At 40.7% G+C, this 9,655-nt stretch overlaps 1 protein-coding gene across 2 annotated transcripts in view; it reads right to left on the reverse strand.

Moving 5' to 3' along the window:
• Window positions 1-9,645, reverse strand: part of LOC137469404 (phosphatidylinositol 3,4,5-trisphosphate 3-phosphatase TPTE2-like) — a 267,328-nt gene extending 257,683 nt beyond the window's left edge. For both annotated transcript variants that reach the window (XM_068182107.1, XM_068182106.1), the window contains exon 1: window positions 9,633-9,645. The gene's annotated coding sequence lies outside the window, so the exon portion shown is untranslated. The remainder of the gene's footprint in view (window positions 1-9,632) is intronic.
• Between the last annotated feature and the right edge of the window lie 10 nt (window positions 9,646-9,655).

Raw genomic sequence — 9,655 nt, forward strand, 5'->3', positions numbered from 1 at the left:
AATGGACAGATGTAATGCAAACAGCTTTTCAGTCAGCAGCAGCTTTAAAAGCACCAGCATGCAGAGAGACAATTTTTTTTTGTGACATGTAATGGAACAACCCCAGAAGTGGTCCTGGTAGATTGTTTTTTTGTGCGTTGATGAATGCTGTGTAAAAGTGCTCTTTCTGCTTTTGCTCTTACACACTTATCTTAATGGGGTCAAAATGGAGGGGCTCCCCTCAAGATGAGCTTGAGGGTGGCCCAAGGCAAAGGAAAAAGATGTGTGTTTTGTGTACTTTGTCTGTTAAAACCCCCGCAGCTGAAACATGTGTTTTAGAGAAACCCAAAAGGGTTATAAAATACCTGTGAAAGGGTGAGATATGCAAAAGAGCTCATCAATATGCCACAGCTGAACAGGGTCTGCTCAACCATCCTTCCTGGGACTGAGCCTGAAAGCAGTGTAACAGCTGTGGGAACCACCTGTCTTCAAACACTAACATTTATCTCACTGGCTATTGTATAGATAAGTAAGCCTGCATTTGGTTTACAAGGAGTTTAATTCAGGCCCCAGATTTAAGAATTGTTTATTTCCAGAGAACTAATCTTAGAAAGAAGGTAGGATAAAGATGAAATAATCTGACATGAGGGCAGCATCAGTGTAGCATTCCCCTGCTCTGCAGCATCCCTTCAGAAGAAGTCACAGCCAGGCTGCTCCATTTAGAAATCCGTGGAATAGGTAATACTTGTATTTTTTAATTACTAACACTGCTGGCTGACTTAGGCCATGCACAGTTTTATGTATAGAAATGGGACCAATGGAAATATTTCCTTTTATTTATGGGCCTCAGATTGGATCTGGGAAAAATCACTGTCTGTTTCCCAAAGAGCTGCTCCACCACCCCTCACTTTTCTGAAACATAACTGCTGCCAATGGTGAAATGCTAGAATTCCTCTTTCCTACCACAAACATTACAATGGCTCACAACTTGGGCTTCAGGATTTCAGGGTTCAGTTCTCAACTGATCTATGGGATTTTTACCTTCAGTGAAGAGCGTCTTTCATTTGTTAAGAACTCAAAATGTTTTAAGAAATTGCCTATCAGAAGGCATAAGTCCATCCATCACTCAAATGCAACAAAGCAGCTGTTTATTATTACACAGGAACTTTACCCAGAAGCCTGGAACAGGCATGAAACCAGAAAATTATACTCAGTTGATGCAAAAGAAATTTAACAAGAAAGTAGCTCCAGCCACAGGGCGCCAGTACAAACTTCCCTGTTCTTGGAAAATACTGCTAGAATCACTCTTGATCGCTAGGAATTAAGGACTAATACTCCTGACCTAAGTCTGAATTGATTCTAGTGACCTCACAGCAAGTGATGATGTCCTCCTATTGGTGCAAACAGGAGGAGATTTTAGTTCAGCCCAGAAAAGAGATGTAAGGTGACATTGCCTTCTGTTTGCTGTGTGCTTTTGAGAGTGTGGTTACAGCAGTTCAGCAGATGTGCCAAACTTCAGCCACACAACAGTAAACCTGAGGCCCATGCCTCATTCATGGAGACTAAGACTGCTTCCCTACAGTCTGACATGGAGGATTAATTCTTCAGGTATGAGAACCCAGTGACATCTTGGGAAAGCACTGCTAAATCACTGTGCTTGTGTTCAATACCTGGTTGGTACAAACACAAAATTATAGAGGTGGTATTAATGAGGCAAAAGACATCTGTAAAATATTTTGAAGTTATACAAAGTAAACAAAACACCTTGCCAAGACCAAGAGAGGCAAAAGACATCTGTAAAATATTTTGAAGTTATATAAAGTAAACAAAACACCTTGCCAAGACCAAGAGAGAAAAAAATATGCATTGATAGTATTTACCTTTACCTTGTATACATCAATACACTATGGCACATACAAGTGAGAACATCAACACCTCCAAAACTGTTGGAGCCATCAATTCTGTGCCCAAAGGGATCTAAGCATGCCTTCTGCACTTTCAGCAGACTGGAATCTTGCAGGACTGGAGCAGGGATACCTGGTTTGGGCATGTGATTAGACACACCTGAGTTACAGTGACTCTTCTGACCCACCAGCAGCTGCATAGTTTCTCTCAAATTGCCTCAGTAGCATTCAAATCTAAATGAAAGTAGCTTAACTGAAGACACTTCATCTCACTTAGGGGCAAGCTATGAACATGTGCATGGGCCACAGCACCTTAACTCAAGCAGCAGCATTTTGAACTGCCACAAAATGATAGTGTCCCAGATAAATGCTCAGTCCCTACAGAATTAGGTGTGGCTCCTTAGCAGACAGCTGTGGGGGAATTAAATCATTACAGCCCAAAGGTCAAGCAGCTGAAAATACAGTCTACACCTTAAAATGTTTAATTTGAATTTTGCCACTAAACTAAAATTACAAATTGAAAATGTTAATTTTTTCCCCAGAGTTATATAAATGTACTGAAAAAACATACCCTTAAGCTAATTATTATGCACTCAATGTTGACTACAATGCAGGAAACCAGCTCTGTTTCAGTTATATCAGCTCCCCTTCTTGAGAAGGAAAGGTCTACTTCCAGTATTTAAAGGAAAAAATATATATTACTTCAACAGATAGGATAGCTGGCTCAACGCTAGTTGTGAGTATTACAGAAATCTAATCATATGAAGACCCAAAGACAATTCTGTATGCACACACTGACTCTATACACATACATACAAGTGCACTGTCAGGAGCCATGAAATAAGTTACACTTATTACAGTTTATTGCCCACAGTATATTTGTCCTCCCACCACTCCACCTTCTTTAGCAATAGGCGTAAGATTCCAAAGCTCTAGAGAGTAGCTTTCCACAGCTATTTTAGAAGCAGCAGACAGACAAGCAATCCTTCAGTACAAATGTTGAACACAGACAGCTCCTACCTGCTGGCCCAAAGAAGAGAGAAAAGAAGAGCATCAGTCATATCACAGACCTCATCTTCTCAGGACTGGAAACCAGAACACTGTGCTGTAAGAGAAGATGATCTCTCTCACAGAGCACTTGCTCTGAGCTTTATGAGGACCCAAGACATCAGGCTTTAAAACTACAAGGTAACTGTGCAGAAGAAAAATAACCTAGAATAGCTTCTGCTTCTTTATGCCAAAAGCTGTTTCAAATGTCCCAGATCCTGAAATAGGAATAGTTGGTGTAAAAGATCCTAAATGCTACAAAGATTGAACTGATGATAACTCATAGATATTGCACAACATTTTAAACTAGACCAGTTTTTGTAAGTTATCTTGGAATATTTTCTCAGATAATTAATATTCTCCAAATTCTAGTTGACAGGGACTTCGCATTACAAGGAGGATCCTTGTATGTTCTACATATAATACAGAAAGGATTGTTACATCAGGACTGCAATTTGAAACTGTTGCTTGTCGGCATAGGTTCCTTCAGGTTCCTGTTCACTGCTGGAGTGAACAGGATGCAAGTCCCACAGGTATCAGCCATAGGAAGAAACAGAAAATGTTTTTAGAAGGTATAGTACTTGAGAGAAAATAAAAAAGGCAAGTGCCATCTGATATTGCATAGTACAAGGAAACTGCTGAAAAGAACAATTTCTGAACAAATTGTATGAAATTCTGAGAAATCATGTATATCTGTTTCTAACACTGAATTTCTACCAAATGTCTCATTTGAATTAAAATGAGTGTAAGTGCATAAGCCTATGTGACTGCAGTCTAAAAATTAAGGTACTTTACATTTACCAGTCATGATAATTTTAATCAAGCATGCTGCAATTTCACTGAGATGAGTACTTATATCAGAGACTGATTTCGCCCACAGATTTGAATCTCAGCCATACTGACTCTTCTGTATGACTAGTAATACTCAAGCAAAGGAATAATCCATGATTCCCTTACCCATGCTGCAGTACAGCAGCTCAAATGTGAGAGATGCAAACTGTGGGCCTGCAAATCACCATACCAGAAAGCTTTCTTTTTACAAGGTCCTCTTGATACCCAGGTGAGTTAGGTACCTGCATGTGGAAGGGAACCTACAAAAAAGATGGAGAGGGACTTTTTACATGAGCATGTAGTGACAGGACAATGAAGAATGGCTTCAAACTGAAAGAGAGTAGGTTTAGGTTAGATTTAGGTTTTTAGGGAAAAATTCCTTATTGTAAGAGTAGTGGGGTACTGGAAGAGGTTGACCAGAGAAGTTGTGGGTTCCCCACCCCTGGAAACACTTAAAGACAAGTTGCATGAATTACTGAATAACCTGGTCTAGTGAAATGTGTCCCTGCCCACACCAGGGGGGTTTGAACTACACGATCTTTAATGTCCCTTTCAATGATATCTTATGGATTTGATTCTCAGTCCTTTTGGAAAAAAATTAGCCTTTCAGTGTAATATGAAATGAGTACATAGGATACAAACAGTGGAGAATAAAAACCCCACTATTCACTCTTATTCACAAGCTGCTGCAGACAGCAACTTTTTATTAACATTGTTTACTTTTGTATTGCTATTCTACTTATGCATGGATTTCACAACAGTAGTTCATAACAAATACTCTTTATTTTCAGAATGTGTCAGAAACAAAGAGTTACTTCAGTATTTTTTGTGAACTCGTTTTTTATTTTTAAACTTGTCCAACTTGTCCAGGAAAAATAAGACTTTAAGTAAACAGGTCTGGTGCTAATTTGCATGGGAAGGTTTGGCTCCACAGGGATAAATTTCACATATCTCTTCAGGTTTTGTTACAACAGCACAGGGAATGCTTGAAGACACAAAACTTCAGACTATTCCTTTGCCATGTGAAGAAAACAGCAACCATGTAAGCAGGTGTGTGTTTTCCCTACTTGTAGATACCTCTTTGAGGATACATTCTACTAGGTAACATCTGCAATTTGGTAACAATTGGGCTGGAATAAAATGCTAGTAAGCAGTAAGATTTGCAGAAGAATAAAAAAAATGTAGCATGACTCATCTGATTCAATAAGCCTGTAAGCATTCCTGTCCAACAGCTGGTAGTGAGAACAGTAAGATCCAGTAGAAGAGCAGTAAGAAGAAAAACAGCTGAAGAAAATGTTAGTATAGATAACTGCATTGCTGCCACAATCTAGCAACAAACATGTATACATTCAAGTATGTTGTTTACTGTAAGAACATAAAGAATTTTTCAGCCATGGAAATCACAAAATCATCTTTTACTGACTAAAAAAATTATTCTCTAGGATGCATATCAATGATAACATTTTGGGTTAATTACTTTAAAATATCCTAAGCCAGCCTATTATTTTTAAAACAATTATATACACTTCAGCTTGCAAAAATTATTTGATATATAGGAAATTAACTAGGTTAGCAGCAGGTTTAGCCGCTTCTCCCAGACAATTCTTTCCACTTTGGGAGGACACTAACCAGCCCCTCTCTTCACCAGGACATGCCTAACCCTGGGGAGCCCTGCAGGCTCCCAGAGACCAGTGCCCTCAGCAGTTGATAAAGCAAACCTATAATTCTGATAAGTCACAGCATGAGATTCCTTTTACTGGTCCCTGAGCAATGAGTGATAGATATGATGACATACTGCCACACTTGTTCCTCCATAATAAAAGGCTTTTTGTCCGGGGGAAAGCCTGACTCTTCACTGGAAACAACACTACTGATGACAGCAGCTGGCAAACTTGGTGATGACTTGGGTACACAACAAAGAAAACACCCTACTGTTCACAAAAACACAACACAGGCCAGAACTTCAACCCTTTCCTGCATTCAGGATGAGCAGCTTTTGCTTCTCTCACCCTGCTACTACCACAAGCACTTCAGACACATCCTTGAGACCTCAGGGACTTAATGTTCCTCTTCAACCACTCACCAAACCCTCTGCTTTCATCCAGACAACAGGACAAGTGTCAACTGCCTCTCCCCAGGCTGCTGACAGCTCTTGACCGCTATTACACTGACCGGGGCTGTGCCAAGTTTCTAAAGCAGAATCTTCAAGTGTTCTACATCCAGAGCTGAGGCCAGCATAGTAAAAACAGGATTGGGAGCAGCTCCCACAGCAGTGGCTTGCACACAATTGCCACTTCCTTTGGAAACCTGGCCCCAGTATAGATGCAGAGTTTTCCTGCAAACCTGGTCCTTACAGCCTGTGCCTGTTCCCATTGCAATCAATGACAACTGAATCAGTTCTGATTGATTTAATAAGGGCAGGCACAGAGACTTAATTAGAAAATTAGTAACTGCAAGGAAAGGAGGGAATGCCCAACAGCCTGCCAGATCCCTGGAAGGAAGCAAGCAAAGGAGCCAGTTGTCCTAAAGACCAAGATTTTAGCCTTTCACCAAAAAAAAAAAAAAAAAAATCCAAGGAATAAAAGGATAATAAAAGAGATTGGCAAAAGTGCCTTGAAGCTGTTTTAAACATCTTGTAAAATATATAATTGCTTTTCAGCTCTTGAGTAGTCTACTTTTAGATCTGTCCCCTGGGAAGAAAATATGAAACACGCTGAAATGCACAGCCCTTAACAGCAATCAGTATTTTCAACTTTCCTTTGTGCTAGAAGTAATTAAAACTTTGCTTAAAACTTCTTGCTATTTGACAGGTACAAAGACAAATCAAGTCTAAGGTATGTTTTTCATGTTAGCCCAGCTGAGTGCCAGAGAGGTATTTTTCACCAGCTCTTGTGTTTTAAGAAAATTGAGATTCTCAACTCATTACTCCATGAAAAATCCTAGTATCTGGAGGCTCACAGCCACAACACTCCAGAATTTTTATGTGTTTGGAGGATTACCTGCAGTCATGGAGGGCTTGCATAACAGGGTTTGGAGCTATTTGTATGCAGGTAAATGCATGCACCAGAACGCAGGACCGCCAGGGCCAAGCCAAGCTGTGCCAAGCCAAGTGGTAACCCTGGTGCCCCCTGTGTTTGGGAAAAAAAAACTACCCTTTGAGCAATTTATACATGATGACATTTGAGCTTGTTTTTGACAGAAGTATCTGCTTAATACCTACTGTGACCTGGGCATCAACAATCATTTGCCATGGGGCAATAAGAGGATCAAGGCCTGGGAATATGCAATGGAGCATTTGATAGCATAGATATAGGGTAAGAATTAACTTGGATATGCTTTATCAGTGATAAACACTGTTTATTAGCCTGGATGAAGCCATTTTGTTCTGTCCTCAAATGAGGGAAATATTAGGAGCTCAAGAGACTCTGGCTCTCCCACTTTCAGCTCTATATGACACAAATATACCAGTTGCTGGCTCTGATAGGGGTCTGAGATGTAGGATGCTAATCCATGAGAAAAATTCTTTGTCTAAAAAAATCCCTCATATTCAGAGCAGTGTCCTGTTGGAGTTGATTGCTAAGCTACCAGCAGTCAAGAAAGAAACCAGAAGCTATAACTTTTTGACTCTCCAAAGCTCCAGAATAGGTTCTAACTCAGCTAACAAGATGTATCAACCTAGAATTCAGTACAGAAGGCTAGAAGATATGTGGCTAAACTTTTGAAGTGGGCAAAAATTTTGCCTGTGAGAAAACTGAGATGCAGGCCCTTCATTAGCAGGACCCAGCTCTTGGCAAAATTACATCTTGCCTTTCTCCTGTACCACCCTTCATCACTGTGATGGCTGGGTTAGCAGAGAGCATTTACACAATCTCTACAGCCTCCGGCCTCTGAAACAACAGAACAGAAGCAAAACACCACAGGGGATGAAATGAGGCAACAAAAAATCTAGGTGGTGTTAGGACAGTGCGCAACAGCTCACTTTTGATGTGAAGGTTGGACATGATTATGGATGTCTTTCCTAACCTTAATGATTGATTCTGTGAGGCTGCTCAGACAGAGTGCTGTGACAGTTCATTTCTGGGTGCAAGCTTAGCCCCTCAGTACAGAAAAAACAAGTCTTTCTAAGCAAGACTCTTGTAGCTGAATGAGCTCAGAGATTGGTGCACTCTGGTGAGGGCATAATTTCTGAGCATTTACAAAATGTCCTTAAAATGCCATTTGTTAGAAGGGTACAGCTAACACTGAAGTAGGGGCATTGCAGTATTTATATAATATTCTCTGAGAAAATTGTGTATGTACCAGGATGACACTGGTAGCCAACATTACATTCAAACATCTTCTGTAATCTCGGTATGAGTAATATGCTGTAATTGCCCATTACTGTTTAAACCCCAAAATATTATGAGCTGCTCCCATTCTCTGCCTGCCATAACCTCTTTTTGTGTCTGACTCATGAACAGCTTCTGCCAGGCATACTCACACTGGTTAGCACCTCAGGGCTGCATCATCCAGCATCATGCTGATCACAGTCCAAATAGTTCAGCCTGTGAGAAATATCTACTGACACCCCATTTACTTTCAGAGGCTGGAAGACTGCAGGGATGAACTTCCTAATCTATGAGAACACAGGCTGGCTCTACAAACAAAACACATCAGAGCCATCATCCCATTTTGCTTGTACTAAGCCATAATCACAGTTCTCAAGAAATAATCGGGTAAACACAGAAATGACAAGGGAATAAAGCACAATCCATCTTACTGCATTTATATTTTTTAATAGAGTCTTTCAATTGTTTTAAGAACAAGCATTTTTAGATTTCATGAAAAGGTACAACATGTAGCTGGATGGCCTCTGCATGGAAGAAAATATCATTGTGAAAATGTGTCTCTTTGCCCCCTAGAAACTGTTATTTCACATATAATGTACAGTACAAGCAGACAGGGCCAAGTTCAAAAGTTGTAACTCCATGGTGGGAAGTGCCTTTTGTATGAGCCTAATACTCACATATCATGCTGAGAAAGTGGAAGACTTTAGTACAAGGCCTTTGCCAGAGCAAAGAGATTAAAAAAAAAAAAAAAAAAAGAAGTATCAGGCTATAGTACAGGATCAAAAAAAGAGAGAATATTCCCATTTCTCCACTATCTGTGCTATCAGGTAACTTAAGCTCTTGAAAACTTAGGGTTCTCAAAGGAGCTTCTTTGCATGTGGTCCTGCATACCCTATAAAAATGCATGAATTTGTCCAACTTGCACATGGAACTTTCCAAGTGCATAGACCTTTTGCATAATTAGAAGCATAATTATACCTATCATGACAATTTCCTTATGGCTACCATGGGCTATCCACATGTGCAAATCCAAGTGCTTCTCTTGGGTTTCATAGGTCCAAAGAGCATAGAACCAAAAACATTGAATTTCACTCCTCTTACTGCAACAGCCACTCGTGTATTCTTTCATTACTGGAATGCTTCACTTCACCAGTAGGAGCTAGGCATTTAATAGATTTATTGCGTAAAATGCTACTTCATGTGGCATGACGCCATTTTTTATGTTTCCCTTTGAGCATCCCTTTGACAGCTTTCCAGGATGCAGGCCTAGGTCCTGTAGCACTGCTCCCTGTTCCCAAAACACAACACCCCGTTTGCAGTGCCGCCTTAGCCGGCAGCGGCATCTGTCCCAAGCTGGAGCCCTGGAAAATCCTCCATCCTTCATCCTCCAGGCACAGCTGTTCGCAGCGAGGCAGGGGCTAGCTACAGCTATCCTTTATGGCTAAGGAAGAAGAGGAGAAAGCAGAACCAGCCCACGAACTGCTGCTAAGGAAGCCGGCGGCACCACTACCCCCATTATCAGTCCCGCTGCGCTGCCTTGCACCCTCCCCTCGGCGCGGCCGGGCC

The sequence above is a fragment of the Anomalospiza imberbis genome, chromosome 2 (assembly GCF_031753505.1).
Source record: "Anomalospiza imberbis isolate Cuckoo-Finch-1a 21T00152 chromosome 2, ASM3175350v1, whole genome shotgun sequence".
In the NCBI taxonomy this organism is placed as follows: Eukaryota; Metazoa; Chordata; class Aves; order Passeriformes; family Viduidae; genus Anomalospiza; species Anomalospiza imberbis.